At 34.9% G+C, this 22465-nt stretch overlaps 2 non-coding genes and 1 pseudogene across 2 annotated transcripts; all 3 read left to right on the top strand.

The window, feature by feature from the left end:
• The first annotated feature begins 8851 nt into the window (after positions 1-8851).
• Positions 8852-9067, top strand: LOC112035516 (small nucleolar RNA U3). Its single transcript, XR_002885515.1, has one exon. It is a non-coding gene; the product is annotated as a small nucleolar RNA U3 (small nucleolar RNA).
• A 7320-nt stretch (positions 9068-16387) lies between these two features.
• On the top strand, positions 16388-16604 carry LOC112035517 (small nucleolar RNA U3). Its single transcript, XR_002885516.1, has one exon. It is a non-coding gene; the product is annotated as a small nucleolar RNA U3 (small nucleolar RNA).
• A 4634-nt stretch (positions 16605-21238) lies between these two features.
• On the top strand, positions 21239-21431 carry LOC112035518 (small nucleolar RNA U3; annotated as a pseudogene).
• Positions 21432-22465: the final 1034 nt, after the last annotated feature.

Here is a 22465-nt window from a genome sequence, read left to right as displayed (position 1 = left end):
TGTTTATAGTTTTTTGAAATACATATAGGTGAAAAAGTGTGTGAAAAAGTGTGAAATATTGTTTAAAAACTAAAAATGTGTGTTTAAGATTGTTTACCAAATGGGCCTTTAGAATTCAATTAAGAATCTAATTTGACTTTCTTTGAACTTTGCGTGTGTATATATATATATATATATATATGTATGTATATATATGACACCAACCTAATAAAAAAAATGTATAAAGTACTTAAACATAAAAATAATAATACAATTACAAAAATTGATGGATTGTAATTCGCCAAAATATAATTGTGGCAACGTAAGGGCTGATAATTTTTTTTTTAATAAAATAACAATATGATGGATTATAATTTGCAACCATTAAAGTATTCAACAATTTCAATGTTCCCCCTGACTATAACAACGTGTGGAAGGTACTGAAGTTACTTTTTTTTTTTTTTTTTTGAGTTTAATACTGAAGTTACTTTAGTGTGGGTTTTGAACACAAATCCGCTAATGTGATTGAAAATACTAACAGAGTGGATAAAATTCTTATTAATGAAAGTTAGAGTTAAATGGAGGATGTAAGGTATGAATACCCCATCTGATTGTATCCTCCCGCGGTGCCTGGCGCGGTGCGGTTTTGCCCCTCGTCCCCGAGTGCAAGACCAAGTAAGGGCTAGACCTTGTACTTGTAATCCCACATCGGTTAGAGAGCTCCTGAAGCGTTATAAAGGGTAGTGGGGCGCTCTCTCTAACCGATGTGGGATTACAAGTACAAGGTCTAGCCCTTGCTTGGTCTTGCACTCGGGGACGGGGCAAAACCGCACCGCGCCAGGCACCGCGGGAGGATACAATCAGATGGGGTATTCATACCTTACAAAAGTGAGTAGTGGTACACTACCCAAGCTCCTGAAGCGTTATAAAGGGTAGTGGGGCGCTCTCTCTAACCGATGTGGGATTACAAGTACAATGTCTAGCCCTTGCTTGGTCTTGCACTCGGGGACGAGGGGCAAAACCGCACCGCGCCAGGCACCGCGGGAGGATACAATCAGATGGGGTATTCATACCTTACAGAGGATATTCTCACTTTTTAATCTGAAGGGGGATATAACAACTACCCTATACTTAAGGAGGGGAAAGTGAAATTTGCTTTACAAAATTTAGTTGAATTTAATTGAAAAAACTATAATACAAAACCTAAGAAACCTAAATTTACCCCAATCTAATACTATTTGTCAATGTTTAATGAAGGGTACGAAAATATAATCATCAATCAACCCTAAGGGTGTGTTTGTTTGAAGGTAAAATAGGGTGGATAGAAAACTTTGGAGAAAAAATAGGAATGAAAACTTTTTTGGTGGGTATTTGGTTGGAAGGAGAGAAGAGAAAAAAATTGGATCCAGATCTATTAGCTTGACCCAAATCCAATAATTTTTTACTCAAACTAAAAGCAAGTTGACCCGTAACAAACCTTTTTTTTTTTTTTTCTTTTCAAGTCGACTTAGGCCAACTTGTCTAACCTGCGACCTAACCCTTCTTTAAAAACATTTAAAAAAAAAAAAAATCAGACTAAACAAAGTTAGCAAATCATTCCAAATGCTAAACCATGTAAATGTAACATGACGTCAATCATTCCATATGTAATGACTACGTTGAATCAAATAGTAGCCACCATAAAGTTTTCTTTCTACTTTGACCACGGGTCAACAAGATTTAGAGAAATTAAGCTTACAATATAAACTCAATATTGTAAACTTAGACTAAAACAACATTTTTACATCATTTGATGTGATAAAAGACTCAGCATTGGTTTGAGCCTCAAATTTTTGCAATAAAACTCATAAGATTTTTGCATTGTCAGCCTCATCTGTTGCAAGTAAGCCAGCATCTTTTTCATTGTTTCCAATTTGAACAAATTTTATATATTATGAGTATGTCGCGCAAGAATGCCACCAAAGTTATGGGCTTATGGTTTTTTTAATGTAAGAAATATTTAAAAAATAAAAACTATTCAGTTTTTGCCTTTTTGGGTACTCAACGACAAATCACCTAACTTTTATGATGATAATATTGTTAGTGAACATTGAATTGTGTAAGCTTAAGCATCTATGTATTATTTAACTTTTTTTTTTTTTTTGACATTTAGCATTTTTCTTGTTCATTTATTATTATTATTTATTTGTGCATGTGAAAAAAATACGAGTCAACCCATAACCCAGTCAACTCAATTTGCTTGTAACTTTTTTAGGATGACCCATTTTGATTTAAACTCTATTAACCCGACCCAATTGTGAGGTCTCTCTAATAATTTTCAAGCATTAAGTGACCCATAAGATCATGAATTTAAGTCTTTTATGCAATAATCTGGGATCAACTTAAGTGATTTTTCCTTTAAGTTATTATATACCCAATGTGTATAAGACAACAAACTATACAAAAAATTAACTCAACCGGTAAAGTCTCTGATAGTTGAATAAGATATCTGAAGTTCAATCCCTACTTACACTAAAAAATTATTGGTGTCTTGATTTGACAATAAAAAGCATGATCATCGGAAGAGGATGTTATAGGTTGAAATTTATCCAAAAAAAAAAAAACTACACTTAATTAGATTTGATTAGATGCTCTATGAACACCCACATATTAATAAAAAATATAAAAAAAATAAAAATAAAAAGTTAATCAAATAGAAGCTAAGGGCACCAACCAAAATTGTATGCCATATCTCATAGTCGCTCAGCCATAGCAGTAGGTTGTATGTCCGTGTTCTATGTTACATATTTTGTTCACAATTGTTGTCTATTCCATAAAGAGGAAGAATGTTGCAAAGGTTGATTATCAACATATAGTTTAGAGTTTGTTTAGGAATAGCTTATGTAGCTGAAATTAAATTTTTTTTACTAAATAGTTAAAAGATAATTCAAATAATATAGTGAAACTCATAAATAGTACCAAAAAGTACTGTGGGGTAACTTGGATACCCCACAATAATAGTTCCCCTACTTTCTGCCTTATAAGCTGTGAAGCGAAGGAGTAGTGTACCATAAGTTATTCTTTTGTTTCGATGTGGGACAGCCGAGGATGCTGTGTAAAAGCCAAAGGCTATAAATCAGTACATCCAAGCTACCCTACAAGTACAATTAGACCTATAAATAATAACAAAAATAAATTAAATAATAAAAAAATTGCATTTTTCAACTTTTCTCCAAACACAATCATAGTCATTCTATTAAAAATAGTACACGAAACGGGCTCTCGGTAGTCTCTTGAAGACCCATATTTAATCCCCCTTTTCCTTTTTTTTTTTTTTAATTGTTTTGCAGTAATAGGATCAGAAGTGTAGGAAATTTAGACCCCTTAAAACAACCAGATTGGTTAGCCTAGATTAATTAGTCAAGTTGTTACTTAGTCAAATTATGCAATTCTAGGTTAAAGCAATCAAATGATCATATCAAAATAATAAAGCAGCGGAATAATAAAAGACACAATGATATGATCACCCAGGAAACCACACGGTAAAAACTTGGGGAGGATTTGACCCACCGATCCTCAAGGCAAACCTGAATCCACTATGAAAGAATCGAAGTTCATACATAAGGACGACAAGCTCCCCGCTTGACGTCCTAATGCTACCCACCAGTAGAACTTACTGACACGACCACGTGCAAGCTCCGAATCCACGTACTCCTTCTTTCTTGGACTCTTCAATCAAGTACAAGCACCCCCGCTTGATAATCTTTAAGTTCTTGAATCTGCAACTGAATGATCATCAAGATGTTGATAACCCTAAGTTTATGTGAAGGAAAGCTCCTCAAAGATCTCACAAGAGATTCACATAAACAGCAATATGAGCAACAAAGACCTTAGAGAGGTTTGAGTACAAAACCCTAGATACAAAAGAGAAACTCTTTTCTCTCTCTCTAAAAGCACTTAAAAACGTGGCTTAGGGTTTCCTTTATATATTGGGAGAATTAGATCTGAAACCCTAATCCTTAATGGGCTTAAGCTGCTGTTTGGGCCGACTTAAAATTCTGCAGATACGATTTTCGATCGATCGAGCCTGTTTTTCGATCGATCGAACCAGGAGAATATGAAGTCTTCTTCCTGCAGCTTGTATGTTCTTAAATCTTGACTTGAATCACCTTGAGCATTGTCTAATAAAACCTATAGACTCTAAGATCTATATCTAGACAAGTTTGTGTTCACGATTTACCAATTGTTCTAAACATTTAGAACCTAACAATCTCCCCCTTTGGCAATTTGTGACAAAACTTCCATACAGAATAAAATGCTCAAATACAAGAACAACCCAATACAATAAAATGCTCATTACAACAAATTCAACCTAACTACTATCCATCAGTTGCAAGTGTAGACAGCAGCTCAATTGAATCAACCTGTATATTTCCTGAAACACTCAACAAACGCATAAACGCATGTGTGACAGAAAAACAGTAAATCAACAAATATGCAAACTAACTCTCCCCCTAAGTTAGATACATCAAAAACAATGTTAACTCCCCCTAAACATAACATTCTTGTATTAACTATTTCTCCCCCTTTTTGTCACGTATTGACAAAGACAACTCATACAAAGAGTAAGCAGTCAACATACGCAACAAAGGATAAGAGAAAATAGAGAAAGAAGGAGACACAAAACAATTCAACTCTATAGAAAATAGAGACAGCTCCCCCTATGAACAACACATGTTAAAAAAACTTTTCTCCCCCTATCAAAAATAGAAAAAACAAAACAAGTTTTGGGAAAAACAGTTTTGGGGAAAAATAAAAGAGGTGGGGGAAAAACAGCAGCAGCAACAGCATCACCAACAGGATTAGGAACATCCTCACCAGCAGGACCAAAGTTAAAAACACATAAACCAAAATTAAAAACTAAGGTGAGGATACACATGAAGAAAAAATATTCTCTCTTTTCAATAAAATGCAAACATGGCACTATGTGACCCATAAACAGTTGTATGAGTAGAGAAAATATTTGCACATTGATTATCCATCATATCTCTTAAGAAAAATATTTTCTAAAGTTCACACATAAGAAATAGCATATACTAGAATGTACAAAACTCAAAAATTAATTAATCAATTTTTAAATCAAGTTAAGTACCCAATTTAGCAAAGTGTATGTATATTATGTGTGAAAACAATGAGAGATATGACTGCAAAACTGCAAGATGAATACAAAAACAATGAAATGCATGTGACTCCTAAACACAAATGATGCATGAAAAAGTTTTGGTCAAAAACATAGAAACTGAAAATATTTCAATTTCGATCAATCGAGTATCGATCGAACATCAATCGAGTCAGGCAGACTCAAACCTAAAATTTTAATCGCAATTTCGATTGATCGAAAAACAGGTTAGATCGATCGAAAGTCTGGAAAAATCAAATTTTTGAAAAACAGAGTATTTTAATGCAGAAACTCCTCAAAGCACATTGTTTTATAAAAAAAAATGCATGAGTATGAGATGAAAAGTTTTTCAAAAAACACTTGAATTTAACCCAGATATTCCAAAATCAAGATTTTCAATCAATTTGTCCTCAAAGTGCAAACATTATACACATTTTGCATTAAAATCGAGGAACTTTTAATCTTGGATGGCCATAACAAGATCACAAACAATAAAATGTACCAAGTTTAACAAAGAGTAACTTGTGTAGTGTGTGCAACTAGCAAAAGTTTGAGATACATGTGAGGTGATATGTGAATAGCAATTAATCACAAAATCTACACAATTCATCACATAGAATTTAAAAGAGACTATCACCTAAAGAGTTACATCCTATAACTCCCACATCTCCTAGAACAAAAGCTTGCAATCATGTAAGTTTCTTGTATTTTTGCCTCATTATTATGTGAGATGGCATCAAGCCTAATAATACACACCAATTTTAATTATGTGAGATGGCATCAAGCCTAATAGTACACACCAATTTTATCATTAAGCAATTAAGCCGAGGCAACACCTTATGTTCTTTTTGTGCATGTGCTACACTTTCTCGAGTACAGAATCTTATGATATGCACTAAGGTATTCATGATTGGCTAGTGAGCAGTGGTGAGATGGTTATTTATGCCTTTCTCAAAAGGATCAAGTCCGACAGTCAAATAATATGTGACTTCAAGATCAAGACAAAATAATTAAAAACCGTACACATCTTTCCCACACAACATGCACTACAAATTTTCAACTAGTAAAGTGCAATAATTAAGCTCATCCGAGCTAAACAAGGTACATAAACTTGTTATGTAAAGATAATATGGCTTATCCTTGATTATAAATCCAAGATGTGAAATACAAAACATAAAAATCCTTTTGGTTCTAAAAGAAAATTTATGACCAAACACAAAAAGCACATATTATGCTAAATGAACAAGGCAAATGCAATGCATGACAATGCTTAACTAAGCTATAGAGGGTACGCAAACAAGAAATATCAATTTCTTAATTAACCCATGAGTACATGTACAAACTAGTACGTACTCACACAAAATCAAAAATAGCTTAGCACAAACTATTCAAGTTTCTCCACAATGTCAAGCATGATTTAAATCAAGAGAGAGATATCATAACCCATGTAATCCTCACGAACAATAAAACAAGACACAAAAATAAAATATTTTTGTCTTTTTGAAATTTTTCAATGTTTTTGGATTTTTTTTAAAAAAAAAAATAAATAAAAACAACCTAAAAAACAACACAACCAAAAACAAAAACAAAACATGTCCACAAATAATTGAAAGAATTAAATCAGGGACAAGTTAGCAACACTCACCTTGGAGAATCTTTTCTCACCCATCTAGCACGAGTCTTCAGCTTTGTAGGTGAAAATCCATGTGAAGTAGAGTGTATTTGAGGGATTATACCAAACTTCTGAGAGAGACTGAAATCCTGCAAATTCCTTTCACAAGCCAACAAGCTCAAATTTTTCAAAAGAATATGAAACAATTTATATGGACTTATGGCAGGAGAAATATCATCACATATCCTAGATTGACAAACAGAATGCTTAAATTTCAATTTATGACAATTAGGACGAATGTGACCAGAGATACCACAAAAGTGGCAAACAGGAACAAATTTAGGAACATCAGTATTCCTAACAGCAAATCTAGTCTCAGATTTTGGTTTTTGCCTCAATAAAGAACAGTTTGGTCTAATATGACCAACAACACCACAAAGGTGACAGGTAGGCACAAAAACAGATTTATTATGCTCTCTAACAGTAGGTTTAGACTTAGGTTTAGAAACTTCAGCGTTAACATCAGAACTTTTAGTTTTGTCTAATCTAGCAAAATAAGTCTTTTCTTTATTATTCCTCTTAAAAGGAGGGATATAAACTTTCTCAGTTTTAGGCTTAAGAGAAACATAAACACTTCTGTTATCAACAACAGGCTTGGTACTAGTCAAATTTTCAAGTTTAGTTTGAGACTCAACTAACTCTTGTTCCAAGCTTTTCATCTTCTCATCTTGAGAGGAAATTTGATATCTCAAAAATTCATTCTTTTTATTAGACTCATCTAATCTAACAATCAATTTCTCTTTTTCAAGATTAGCCAATTTTAACTCTTCTTTAAATTTCTTAGCAATTTTCAAAGATTTAGATAATTCCTTACAAAGAGTTTCAAAAGCATCAAAAAAATCAACAGAAACAATAGTGTCCTTTTTATTCAAATCATCACAGGTATCAATAAAATTAGCAGAAGCATGAGCAGAAACATGATCAGAAAGACACTTCAAATTATCCATAACAACAGGGGTCAAGGATCAGCTCTTAGATCAAAAGATCTAAAACAGAAGAGTTACTCGCTTTGATACCACTTGTAGGAAATTTAGACCCCTTAAAACAACCAGATTGGTTAGCCTAGATAGATTAGCCAAGTTGTTAATTAGTCAAATTATGCAATTCTAGGTTAAAGCAATCAAATAATCATATCAAAATAATAAAGCAGCGGAATAATAAAAGACACAATGATATGATCACCCAGGAAATCACACAGTAAAAACCTGGGGAGGATTTGACCCACCGATCCTCAAGGCAAACCTGAATCCACTATGAAAGAATCGAAGTTTATATAGAAGGACTACAAGCTCCCCGCTTGACTTCCTAATGCTACCCACCAGTAGAACTTACTAATACGACCACGTGCAAGCTCCGAATCCACGGACTCCTTCTTTCTTGGACTCTTCAATCAAGTACAAGCACCCCCGCTTGATAATCTTTAAGTTCTTGAATCTGCAACTGAATGATCATCAAGATGTTGATAACCCTAAGTTTATGTGAAGGAAAGCTCCTCAAAGATCTCATAAGAGATTCACATAAACAGCAATATGAGCGACAAAGACCTTAGAGAGGTTTGAGTACAAAACCCTAGATACAAAAGAGACACTCTCTTCTCTCTCTCTAAAAGCACTTAAAAACGTGGCTTAGGGTTTCCTTTATATAATAGGAGAATTAGATCTGAAACCCTAATCCTTAATGGGCTTAAGCTGCTATTTGGGCCGACTTAAAATTCTGCAGATACGATTTTCGATTGATCGAGCCTGTTCTTCGATCGATCGAACCAGGCAGAATATGAAGTCTTCTTCCTGCAGCTTGTATGTTCTTGAATCTTGACTTGAATCACCTTTAGCATTGTCTAATAAAACCTATAGACTCTAAGATCTATATCTAGACAAGTTTGTGTTCACGATTTGCCAATTGTTCTAAACATTTAGAACCTAAGAAGAAGATTTTTTTGTCCACGGATAAGTAGTTTGATTCAAACCAAACAACATTGTCCCATATCGACAAGATAGTAACCAGAACTTTGGTTTATTAGTAGTAAAATAAGTTAAGAGGGCACGACCTTACTTGAACAGGATCTGTTCTATAGGATCGTACTTCTGTATCCTTGCTCAATAAGGAGACAGGACCCCAAACCTGGTGGATGAACCATGGCCGTGCGATTAGAGCGTGATTAACGGCCTCGTTGTCTCTGTTAAAGGCATTGAACTGTAGAGGATCATTCTCAACTGCCTTCGGCTGGTTGGGATGATCGCATGGTTGTCTGACAGGCTTCAAAATCTTTTTGCTCTCTTCACAAATCACAATATCCCTAAACTCTGAGTTTTTTTTTTTTTTTTAAAAATCTTCTCCTTTTTTTTTTGGATTGAATTGCTTGGTTTAAGGCTTTAAGTTGCAATGTAGTGATTGTTTCCTCTACTAATTTGATGCAAAAATGCATGTCCACAAGTAACCAACGTGTTTGATAAAATTCCTAAGCAGTGTTTTGATGTTATTCTAGGAGGAAGAGAAATAACGACTGTCATGCTCTGTTGTGACTTTTAATGGGGTGAGATGTGGTTGTTCGCCTTCTTTTAAAATGTCAGTTTTTGGGTTCTTGTCATTTGAATATGCGTAAGCAGAGTTGTAGATAATTGTATACTTTTGAGTTCATGCCTCCCTTTGTTGAGTAGCATAACTGCATTGCCTGGAAATGGCAGGTACTTAGCTGAGGCCCATGTTCAAGCAAATGCAATTTGATGAGGTAGAGAGCTTCTGTAAGGAGACTCTTGAAATCCATAGGGAGCATACTGCATCAGCATCCCTCGAAGAAGCATCTGATTGATCATTGACGACTTATAGATCTCATTTTTTAGGCAAAGGGAGATTATGAATCTAGCATAGCAATTGATGTCGGCATTGCTCATAGCCTCTCTGACAATTTTGTGTCCCAACAAAATTTACCAAACAAGCAAAAAAATAGCAAAATTCATTTTCATACCTAGAAATCTATAAAAATGCATTTTGAGTTGAGTTACCAAACTTAGGGCCTATTTGGATAAGCTCTTTCAAAATGTGCGTTTTAAAAACTAGCGGTTTTAAAACATACGTTTTGAAAACACCATTTTAAAAACCATAGATAAGCATCTAATAAAAATGTGAATATATATGTTTTCTATTTTTAAAGCCATATTAAGGGCTTGTTTGGGAGTAGATTTTAAGAATTGTTCAAAATGATGTAAAAACTGTGGTTTAAAAAGTATTGTGAAAACACGTATTTAAAGTACTCATAATGCAAAAAATGTGTTTGATACCATATTTCTAATAATATTTTTTTTAAAGTGAAAAAACATAATTGTGTGTTTGGTATGTGTGGCGGGCAAAAAGTAAAAACAAGGAAATAAGCAAGTTATAATTCTATTACTATTTGCTTACACAATTCATTTTTAGAGGTGGAGTGCAAGGTCAACTTTTAAATACCCATTTTGTAACAAAAATTGATAGTCAGACCAATCTTAGGTGTGTAGTAAAAATATTCAACTAGAAAAAGCCCTAAAATGGCTATGTGTCTGTCTTCGGGTTTGGTCCAACGAAGAGGTTACAATTGGATAATCTCTCTCTGTTCTTTCTTTCTCCCCCAAAAAGAACTCCCATAGATCCAGATGTTTCTTGGCTTTATATAACTTAGCCAAAATGCATCTAGACTTTACATTTGGAGGGTTAGGATTAGGCTCTCTTGATACTTGTTTCATCAAGACCTTGCTAGAAGGTTTTACACCAAAGTGTGAGTTGTGTGAGCACTATTTATGGTCATTTCTCCATTAATGTGGCCAGTTAAACGATTACAGTGCATTTAATGCAGAGGGGATGTCTACTTTTTCCTTCCTTTTTCTTCTTTTCCTTGTTCAATGCCAAGTCACCCTTTTTCTCCCTTGGGTTGCACTGTGCTCCCTTCACCCCTGACTCTTAACTTTCCGAGGTTAGGTAGGAGTCCTCGGTGCCCTTGTCAATTGTAGTGGTTCAACCTCTTCTCAAGATAGGTGAGTACTCTCTAGGTGCATACCGCCAATATTCCACGAAGTTTACCTCCTCAGAAATGCCCCTACCTATCCTATCAGCTTTTTCGGATCCTCATCCCCCCACAATATGTATTGGCATTTTTAAGAAAAAGTGTAATTTTTCTGATATGATCAGTAAAATGTAATTATTTATCTATTTTCTCTCTTTCCTCTCTGTCTGATCTCTCTCCTCTGCAAGTCCAAGCTTGAACAATTCACTGAAACAACTGAATCAAAGCCAAATTACTATTTTTTTTTAGTTAAGACAAAAATTTATTAATGAATCCAAAGAATAAGTATTATACAACTAGGATCTAGCAAACCCGTTCTCCAGACAAGAAAGAAGCAAAAGACAAAATTACAATGAGAAAACTAGTAAAGAGGGGCTAAGAGAAAATAGCATGAGAATACAATGAAAGAAGCCAAATTGCATCACAAGTCATCCAAACCCAGGAAAAAGAAAAAAGAGAAAAAGAAGATAGAGTAGTAGCGTTCAAAAGAGAGGAAAATAAAAAGAATAAAAGAAAGAAAGAAGAAGAATAAAGAATATTCAAAAACAGTGTTCAAGAGAGGGAAAAAGAAAAAAAGAAAAGTCTGGAGAGAGAAAGAAAACTCGTTGGGTATTGTCAAACTATGGGTCTCACACTTTTCCAAATATTTACAAAAGTGTTATTGAACAATATTATTTAAAAACTAAAAACTGGTAAGAGGAGTTCTCTAAATTCAGTATTTAAATACCCTAAAATGAGAAATATAACTCAAACACTCCAAGAGAAAGATATGTTCATCGCCAAAAATATTAAATTAAATTATTTTTTTAAACTCATCAAGAGAAAGATATTAAAATATTTATTGCCAACAATATTGTAAGACTGAATTTAATCAACCATCTTGTTGACTTTATTCCGTGCTAATTTGCATATATTTCAGCACTTAAAAACTCTGTATTTAGGTGGGATTCATATAAGGGTAGTGATTAAGAGAGTGTGAAAAATTGCTCAAGATTATGCAAGGATGTCGGGCTTGCGGCTGGGACTCGTGGGTGACTTGCGACTAACAAACTGCCAAATGCAACACACGAGTGAAGCATACGAGAAGATGAACAATCGCGCCAGTTGGAGCACTACAGGACAAAAAGTCTAGCCTGGCCATTCTGTTATTTCACGACTTGAACTCACGACTCAACCAAGTCGCGAGGCTAAGCCGCCAACTAACTTTGTTTTGAAAAACTTAACTCTTTGCATTCCTATCTCACCCTAGTATAAATACCCCTTATACCCATGAAATGTAAAGAGTTTCCAGAAAGAATTTTGAGAGAGAAACCCTAGAGAAAAACAAGATTGATTTCTCCACAATCTTCACATAGAGACTCTTCAAATTCCTCTACTCTCACCTTCTCTATTAATACATCCTTGAGAGGTTCTTGACTAAATCTTTTTCTCACCATACCCACGACTGTGAGAAGGCCTTTTGGTGCTAAGGAAAGCAGTTTGGAAAGAACTAATGGTTATTGGTTGATGCTATGATTTATAGCGGAATCCGGCAAGCTAGAAAAGACAAAGGTTCGGCGTAACCTCGTTGGAGCAAGAAACTTGGAGGGCTTAGCTACTTGGGTAGATTAGGCTTGGAGGGTCTATTACTGTTCATGTATCCCAACTTTATTTTCTAGTGGATTTTTAACCGCTTAGAGGGTGGCGGAGAGATTTTACGCTGAGGGCTTTAGTTTCCTCTTCGATAACACATCGTTGTGTTGTCCTTGTGTTTGCATCTCTCTTTCCTTAATCTTTATCATTTAATTTCTGTTGTGGATGTGTTTTTAATTGGTTTAGATTGTTTATCAATTCTAATATAAACTTATTATCATTTTCCGCACATATATTATTTGATATAAAGCTTGAATTAGTGTTTTATTGTTTGGGGGTCTAAACGTTCATAGTGTTTTCAACGCTATTTGAACTTTCAAATATCAATACTAGACAATCCATTATAATAACAATAAAAAAGTTCTTATCCAAAACATTAAAAACCAAAATAAAAATAATGAAAATACTGTTTACAACCCACAAATGGACTGAGCTATCTTGTCATGAACAAATTTCATCTCCTCATCTTGTATATTCTCAACGTTTGCCTGTCTGCTACTACCTACTCCATTACTATTGCTTCTTGGTTTGTCCAAGTCATGCTCATCCAAATTGAATCCCTCGTCCTCACTATCATGTTTCCTAATAAAATTATAAAAAACACAAGTAGCAACTATAATGTTTCTTTGGTCCTTAATGTCATAAGATGACATTTGCTTCAAAAAATTTCATCTATTCTTCTACACTCCAAAAGTTCACTCAATCACACTTCTAAGTGATGAGTGAACATAGTTAAATCTCTGTTTTATGTGATTCCCTCGACCAGCTCGTCGAAAATTTGAAAGATGGTACCTCTATCCCTTATAAGGTGGCAAATATCCTTTCTTTAAGGGGTATCCAATATCAACTAAATAATATTTTCCTAATAAAAGAAAAAAAATATATGTAAGATGTACATAAATAATATCCTTCATACATATTTAATATATAAAAATAATATATACCAAGTAGTGGTTTTGGAAAGTTAACAAATTATCAATAGATAGCATTTAGGAAAATACGTGTATCATGTGCTGCACCTTCCCATCTAACCATAACAAATGTGAAAAGTAAATCAAAACTGCATGCTGCCATCACATTAAAAAATGGCACACCCTTTATATTATAATATGGAGCTTTCTTGTCATCTCCAACAACAGCTTGGATATGTGTACTATCAATAGCACCAATACAATCCTATAATAGAACATAAATTTTAGTTACTTAGGAAATAATCCTAACAAATATTAGCAGAAAATTAGAATGTATGAAATGAATACCTGAAAGTGTGGCATGTACAATGGATTTTTTTGTATGTGTCTTGGAACTACACTAAATGTAGAGTCAGAAGACTTGAGAATATCTATTGCCATTATGTTAAGTTGCTTCAGAACTCTATGAAAATGTCTATGCATAGTCTCACCAGAATGTTGAAATCTTTCTTGAACCAACATGTTACATGCTCCTTGTCCAAGTATCATCAAACATATTCCTACTGACTCTTCAAGTCTAATATGCCTTGTGTGCTGAAGTTTATATATATGTTGTAAAACATTACACAACTGGAGGATAACAGGTGGCTTCATTCTAAACATTTCATGACATTTCGTTTCATTACCCGTCAAACAAGGTTGTTCAAAATCTCTACAAGGTTGTTTATCAATATATTTCATATAATATGTCGCTACAACATGACATTCATCAACAACAAGATCATATAATTTTTCATCATCATGTTCATCATTTTCCACATCATAAGAATGATCATCATCACTATTATTAATATAATCATTGTAATCCATATGAATGACACCTAAAATATAATAGCAATAAATTAGATAAATCATAATAAAGAAAATGATTAAACATTTAAAAAATTATTACCATTAAAAAAGGCAACCAACATGCTGGAGAGTTTTTCACCCATAGTTGGATATTTATCTGTTTGTTTAATATAAACCCTCAAGATACACTAACTACTAGGAGTCTGTTGAGAGAGTCAAGCCAAGAAAGTGATGGGTCTAATCTGGGGTCTAGAAGCGAAGTTTGGGCGAGAGTTTGGAAGCTTCACATCCCAACTAAGATCAAAGTATTTGTGTGGCGAGCTTGTCACAATATTCTTTCAACGTTTAAAAAGTTTTGACAGCGACGGGTTATAGAGGATGACTTGTGTCCCATTTGCAAATGAGTCCCTGAAACAATTCTACAGGCATTGTGGGAGTGTACTGCTACTCAGGATGTGTGGGCTGGTTTCTCACACCGTATGTTGCAGAAGGGGTTGACTGTCCAAGTCTCTGTGATTCGACTAATTGAAGATTGATTGCATAAGTTGTTGTTGGATGTGTTTGAGTCTTTTCTGGTGCTTTACTGGCTTATTTGGCATCGTCGCAACCGTGTTGTGCATGGCGGTATCCTGCTGGAGCCAGGTACATTGATTGGGCGTGCTCGTAGTCTCCTTATGGAGTTCTTGGAGGCTCGGACTCATCTTGCAATCCCTGTGTCTAATGGCCAAACACAGCAGTGGTAGCCACCTATAGGAAGATGTACAAATTGAATTTTGATGCTGTTGTTTTCACTAATATTTCAGCCTCAGGGATTGCCGTAATTATTCGGATGGCGACGGTCAGTGATGGCTGTGTTGTCGTCAAAGGGTCATGCAGTCATGGACAGTGAAGAGGCCGAGGTTTTGGCTTGTCGGCGAGCGTTGGAGTTTGTGATTGATGCTGGGTTTTCTGAATTAATCGTGGAGGGTGATAATTCAAATGTGATGCAGTCAATAGCCTTTTCTCAGTCGGATTGGTCTCGTCTAGGGAACCTCTATGATGATGTTCGTTGCTTGGCTGGAAGGTTGAGACATGTAGAATTTCAATGTATTAGACGTACTGCTAATGGGGTTGCCCATTCTCTTGCTCGTTTTGCTAGACATTCTAGTGTGGAAAGTGTTTGGCTGGAGGACTCTCCTCCGCCTGCTTTAGAAGCTTTGTTTGTGGACTCATTGTCTCTTGCTAGTTAAATGAAAGTTGATTTCCCTTTCCAAAAAAAAAAAAAAGTTAAAGTCAACACGATATATGAATGATTAGGCTTTTTTTCCTTCTTTTCTCTTCTTCTTTGTGCACTATTCACAGATTAATATCTATTGCTAGAGAATAAATCTATATGTCTTTCCTTTTTACCACCTGAAATGATGCAGCCCAAAAGGCCACTGATTTAATTTTTTATCATAAAACACAACAAACTCAACACTAGTAAAAAAATAAAGTTGATGTATTGGTAGAAAATTGGGAAAACAATGTAAAGGGGTCCCAACTCTTTTTTTTTTTTTTGAAAGGAAGGGGTCCCGACTCTTGATTGAATAGCTTTCTGTTCAAAAATACAGCCAAGCTTCTATAAAATAGAAATTTTATAGAGAACTAGGCCTCAGCCTTTTACAAATAAAACTCAGACCAGTGTAAATATTTTAGGAACAGCCCTTTGAGACACTTAAATAGACCGAAGAACATCTCTGTAATTCAATTAATAATCTGATTGGCTTCTCTATTTATATATAACTAAATATGTAAAACGTTGTTTGATTCAAACCAAACAACATTGTCCCATATCGACAAGATAGTATGGGTTTGGATAGCTCGGTTAGTCACGGCGCGTTTTCACCTCTGTGCGTTTTCTCCTTTTTTTTTTTTTGGCCGCACTTGTTGACTTTGGGGGACAAAATTTACTGTGCGTGTACTGTGCGTGCACTGTTCACGCATTGTTCACGCAATATTTAATATTAAAAGTGGGTCCCACAACACTATTTACACATTTAAAAATTATTTTGCTACAGTGTTTTCAGCAATAATCAGTTTTTAGCAACTTTCAGCAACAATAGGTGCTATCCAAACAGACCCATAGTAACCAAAACTTTGGTTTATTAGGAGTAAACAAAGTTGAGAGGGCGACCTTACTTGAATAGGATCTGTTCTATAGGATCGTACCTCTGTATCCTTGCTCACTAAGGAGACAGGCCCCCAAACCTGGTGGATGAACCATGGCCGTGCGATCAGAGCTTGATTAACCGGCTCATTGCCTCTGTTAGAGGCACCAAAACTGTAGAGGATCGTTCTCAACTAGCGTCGACTGGTTGGGTTGGTCGCACGGCTGTCTGACAGGCTTCAAAATCTTTTTGCTCTCTCTTCAAAAATGCATGTGCATCACATGTTTGATAAAATGCGTAAGTGATGTTCTTGATCAGAAGTTTTTGGGGTCTATTATCTGAGGCCCATGTTCAAGCAATGCACCAGCATATCCCTTGAAGAAGCTGCTGATTGATATCTTATGGCTCTCATTTGTGAGGCAAAGGGAGATTATGAGTCTGCACTTAAGTACTCTGTCCTTGCTAGCACGGCAATGATTGCCAATGGGCAAGATAATGAGGTTGCAGCTATTGATGTCAGCATTGGCGATTGTGTGTCTGCCAATTTGATTAGGCTATATTTTCCTTCCTTGAGGATATATGCAAAACCCATGCTTGGTGCCTTATCTGAGGATATTTCCAGTGGGTCGACTGAAATCTCGGCCATCTATGAAACCATAAATGAGCTGGAGGAGGCACTGAAGCTCTTGGTAGGCCATGAATTTATTGGAGGATATGACTGGCAGCATTGCATGATTGAAGGTATAGAAGCGTAGATGGGTGTGATGTTCTACATGATTGGGATGCACAGCAAGACTCGAACTCTTTTGAGAGTGATATAGCTAATCTTCATTCCAATGGGGAGAAGAAATCAGCCTTCTTTGGAATGGTGTTGAACCAGTTGGGATTGGCTTGCACGCAATTAAATTTGTGCATGTATTGTGGCATTGCAGAACAGCCCCCTGACATCTAGAGGTTTTGTGGATTAGTTAATAAGAGAACTCCGAAGCTATGGCATCCCAATTCCCCCTCCCCTCTCCCCGGCACCACCCCCCCTAAAAATAAAAGATACTTGGAGAATTGTGGATAACAAATATCTTAACCTTGTTCTTACTTCCCCCTTTAAGATTTTAGTGCCCTCAGTTTTTGAGCTGCTATGTTGCAGAATTTTGGTTTTTTTTAATGAGACCGTAGTGCATTCTCAAGGTGTGAGAAGAAAAGTTTGTAACAGCAAAAATGCATTGCTTTATTAATAAGCTCGATCAGAGTATTTGCTTTATTAATTTGATGCAAAAATGCATGTACACAACGTGTTTGATAACATTATTAAGTAGCGTTTTGATGTTATTCTGGGAGGAAAAGAAATAAGGACTGTCATGCTCTGTTGTGAGTCTTGTGACTTTTAATGGGGTGAGATGTGGTTGTTCACCTTCTTTTAAAATTTCAGTTTTTGGGTTCTTGTCATTTGAATGCGTGTAAGCAGAGTTAAAAGTTTTCTTTTTGGGGCTGTTATTCATTGGGGTTTGAGTTCACATATCCCTTTGTGTAGTAATGGTGTTTTGAGTTCACACCTCCCTTTGTTTAGTAGCATAATTGCATTGTGCCTGGAAATGTCAGGTACCTAGTTGTGGCCCATATTCAAGCAATGCAATTTGATGAGGTAGAGAGCTTCTGTAAGTAGACTCTTGAAATCCATAGGGAATATACTGCACCAGCATCCCTTGAAGAAGCAACTGATTGAACATTGACGTCTTATGGCTCTCATTTTTGAGGCAAAGGGAGATTATGAATCTAGCATGGCAATTGATGTCGGCATTGCTGATAGCCCTCTCTACCAATTTGTGTCCCAACAAAATTTTACCAAACAAGCACAAAAATAGCAAAATTCATTTTCATACCTAGAAATCTATAAAAATGCATTTTGAGTTGAGTTACCAAACTTAGCCTTAGACTAAAATGAATTGTATGAAAACTTTTAATTATGAAATATATATGATTTGGACAAAACTTAGGTACAATATCTTAGGTATTGTTTCTTAAGTTCTCCTCTTAAGATTCAGCTATGTGGTTACTTAACTAAAAAAATACACTTCCATCCTATGAGAAAAAATCTACACGGCAGAATTTTAAAAAGAGAACTTAAGAAATAACATATAAGTACTATGTCTAAGTCTTGCTCATATGATTTTAATCTACTCGTGCATTGCAACCATTAAGTACTTAACAATTTGTAGCTCACAACCTTATTAAACATGTTAGCGTTCTTTCAATGTGGATGGAGGATGTTACAAGTTCCAACACACATCAATAATGTACTCATAGCCGATTATGACTAATTTCGGTTTAATGAAATATGTCAGTATTTCTGCTCCAAAAATAAAAACGATTTCAATCCCTCCCCCCCCCCCCTCTCTCTTTTTTTTTTTTTTTTTTTTTTGCTCTGTATGCAGTTGTGGTCCTTACTTTGAATCATTTAGAGTTGAACCATTTTTTCTTTTTATTTTACCTTTATAAAATATTTTATATAAAAAGTTATGTAATAGGAGTATTAGAATAAATTTATACAAACTCTATTTTCTATCTTCCACTTTTTTACCCTCCAACTAAACACAAATGAGTGAAATTAAAAATTTTATCTCTCTATCTCCCTCGCTTTTCCATCATCTCTCAATTTTCCATCATCTCACTTTCGTCCTCCCAAGCAAACGAACCCTTAATGCTTGAAAATTATTAGATACACCTCGCAATTGGGTTGGGTTAATCTAGTTGAGGTCAAAATGGGTCATCCTAAATGAGTTGCGAGCAAATTGAGTTGATTTGGTTATGAGTTGCCTTGTATTTTTTCACGTGCAAAAATCAATAATAATAAATGAACAAGAAAAATGCTAAATGTCAAAAGTAAATAAAAAAAAATAGTTAAAAATAAAAGTTATATAATACATAGATCTTAAACATATAATTCAATATTCTCTAATGATTATATCATAAAAGTTAGGTGATTTGTTGTTAAGTGCCAAAAAGGAAAAAGCAACATAGTTTTGGTTTTTAAAAGATTTCTTACATTAAAAATAAATCCATAAAATTAAAAAAGATCGAATTTTTTATATATTAAAAATAGAACAATTAGTGTCCATAACTTTCTCGGCTACATACAGATTCCTTTGACTCTCATCCTCTAAGATATAGACTTTGTTCAACTTAGAAACAATGAAAAAGATGTTGACTTACTTGCAACAGATAAGACTAACAATGCAAGAATCTTATGAGTTTTATTGCAAAATTTGAGGTTCAAACCAATGCTTTGAGCCTTTTATCACATCAAAGGACATAAAAATGTTGTTTCGGTCTAAGCTACTTAATGCTCTCAAAATTTATATTGTAAGCTCAGTTTCTCTAAATCTTGTTGCCCCATGGTCAAACTAGAAATAAAACTTTATGGTGGCTACTATTTGATTCAACATGGTCATTACCAATGGAATGATTGACGTCATGTTACATTTACATGGTTTAGCATTTGGATTGATTTGCTAAATTTGTTAGTCTAATTTTTTTTCTTAAATTGTGTAAAAAAGAGTTTGGATTGCAGGCTAGGCGGGTTGGCCAACTCAACCTAAAAGGGGGAAAAAAAGGTTTGGTACGAGTCAACCTATTTTTTACTCCGGGTAAAAAATTATTGGAATTAGGTTGTGTTAATAGATTTGGGTCCAATTTTACCAAGACTACTATTAAACGAACCCTTTAGGGTTGATTGATGATTTTTNACGCGCAACACCATTGAACAATAAGTCCCTTGCCCAAAAGTGTATTCAAACAACATAAATATCAGTTCTCAGAAATTCTAATTTTGTAAGTTTAAACTCTCAATGATTTACAGCTTTCTTTAGTTGAAATTCTCAACAATGAAAAAACTCTATTAAAACATTCATTTCCATAACCGTTATAAGTTTTTTTTTTTTTTTTTTTTTTGAAAAGAAGAGGAGTTTAAATGTGAGTAGCAAAAAATCCAAAAACTGATTAAAAAAAAATTCAATATGAGACCAAAGAACCTAGGAAAAGAAAAAAGAAAAAAAAGAAGGTTCAACGCCGTCAATAAATGAAAAAGGGAAAAAAAAAATAGTTTTAATGTAGCAAAGAAAGGGCTAGATAAGTCATTTTAATCCAACCACTTCTCCTCCCCATTTTCTCCTCAATTTTGGGGCTAAAAAATGAGGGATTTGGAGAGAAAACAGCTGAGTCCCACCATTTTATCTCCTCCAAAATGACTCCAACCAAACACCTTTTTTACTCAAACTCTCTTATATTTTCTCTTCTCTATTTTTCATTCTTCCTATTTTCACTCCAACCAAACGTAGCCTAAATAATTCTTAAGATCATGAGTCTAAGTCATTTATGCCGGGCATATAGGACAAAAAACTATTCATAGTTGGAGAATAATTAGATGCTCTGTGAACACTCACATATTAAAAAGAAAAAAAAAGTTAATAAAAATGAAGTTAGGGGCACCAACCAAAATGGTATGTCATAAGATTATCAAAAAAATGGTATGTCATAGTTGCTTAGCCATAGCGAGAGGTAGTTATAACTCTAGCTCGTCTTGAGGACCCATATTTGATCCCAATTTTTCTTATTATTGTTATTGTTGCAGTAATAGGATTAGAAGATTTTTATTTTTATTGGGATGGAAAGGAAAGATTTTATTAACTAACAAGGAAATACGATTAGACGCTTCAGACCACGGGTCTCAGATACATCTGTCCTAATTGGTCCGGAGAAATGGGGGTATTTTTGTCCACGAACGAGTAGTTTGATTCAAACGAAACAACATTGTCCCATATCGACAAGATAGTAACCAGAACTTTGGTTTATTAGGAGTAAACTAAGTTAAGAGGGCACGTCCTTACTTGAACAGGATCTGTATCCTTGCTCACAAAGGAGACAGGACCCCAAACCTGGTGGATGAACCATGGCCGTGCGATCTGAGCGTGATTAACGGCCTTGATGCTTCTGTTCGAGGCACCAAACTGTAGAGGATCGTTCTCAACTTGCTTCAGCTGGTTGGGATGGTCGCACGGCTGTCTGACAGGCTTCCAAAATCTTTTTTGCACTCTTCAAAAATCACAATCATCCCTAAACTCTGTGAGTTTTTTTTCTTTTTTTGATTGAATCGCTTGGTCTAAGGCTTTAAGTTGCAATGTGTTTGAAAAAATGCCTAAGTGATGACTGATCATATTCTAGAAGTTTTTGCCTGCCAATTGACTTTGGAAATGGTAGGTACTTAGCTGAGGAGGCAGTGAAGCTCTTTGGAGAAGGCCGTGAAGTTATTGGAGGATATGACCGGCAGCATTGCATGATTGCAGGTATAGATGCGTAGATGGGTGTGATGTTCTACATGACTGGGATCATGGGATGCATGACAAGGCTCGAACTCTTTTGAGAGTGATATAGCTAAGCTTCATTCCAATGGAGAGAAGAAATCAGCCTTCTTTGGAATGGTGCTGAACCAGTTGGGATTGGCTTGCGCGCAGTTAAATTTGGGCATTTATTGTAGCATTGCAGAACAGCTCCCTGTCCTATACAGGTTTTGTGGGTCAGTTAAGAAGAAAACTCTAAAGCTATGGAATCCCAACTCCACCCCCCACCCCCAAAATATGTGTGTGTGTGTGTGTGTGGAGAAAATATCTTAACCTTGTTCTTACTTTCCCCCTTCAAGATTTTAGTGCCCTCTCTTTTTGAGCTGCTATGTTACAGAAATTTGGTATTTATTAATGGGGGGTTTGATGTTATTGAGATACTGGATCTGTAAGGATAATCTGTTTTAAAAAGCGTGTTTTGAAAAATAGTGTTTTGTAAACATAACTATAAAAACCACAAATAAGCATTTGGTAAAATGTAAAATTAAAAAAAAAAAAAAAAAAGGTGTGTTTTTTAATTTTAAAAACANTGTAAACATAATTTAAAAAACCATAAATAAGCATTTGGTAAAAAAAAGAAAAAGAAAGGTGTGTTCTTTAATTTTAAAAACACAGTAAGTGTTTGGATAAACTATTTTAAAAATTATTGTTTTTGGTGTAAATTCCAAACACGATCTTGATTCTTGAATGAGAAACAGAATAAAAAGAA

The sequence above is a fragment of the Quercus suber genome, unplaced genomic scaffold (assembly GCF_002906115.3).
Source record: "Quercus suber isolate HL8 unplaced genomic scaffold, Cork oak 2.0 scaffold_391, whole genome shotgun sequence".
NCBI lineage: Eukaryota > Viridiplantae > Streptophyta > Magnoliopsida > Fagales > Fagaceae > Quercus > Quercus suber.
The sequence above is the reverse complement of the archived record's forward strand: the minus strand, read 5'-3'. Positions and strand labels throughout refer to the sequence as shown.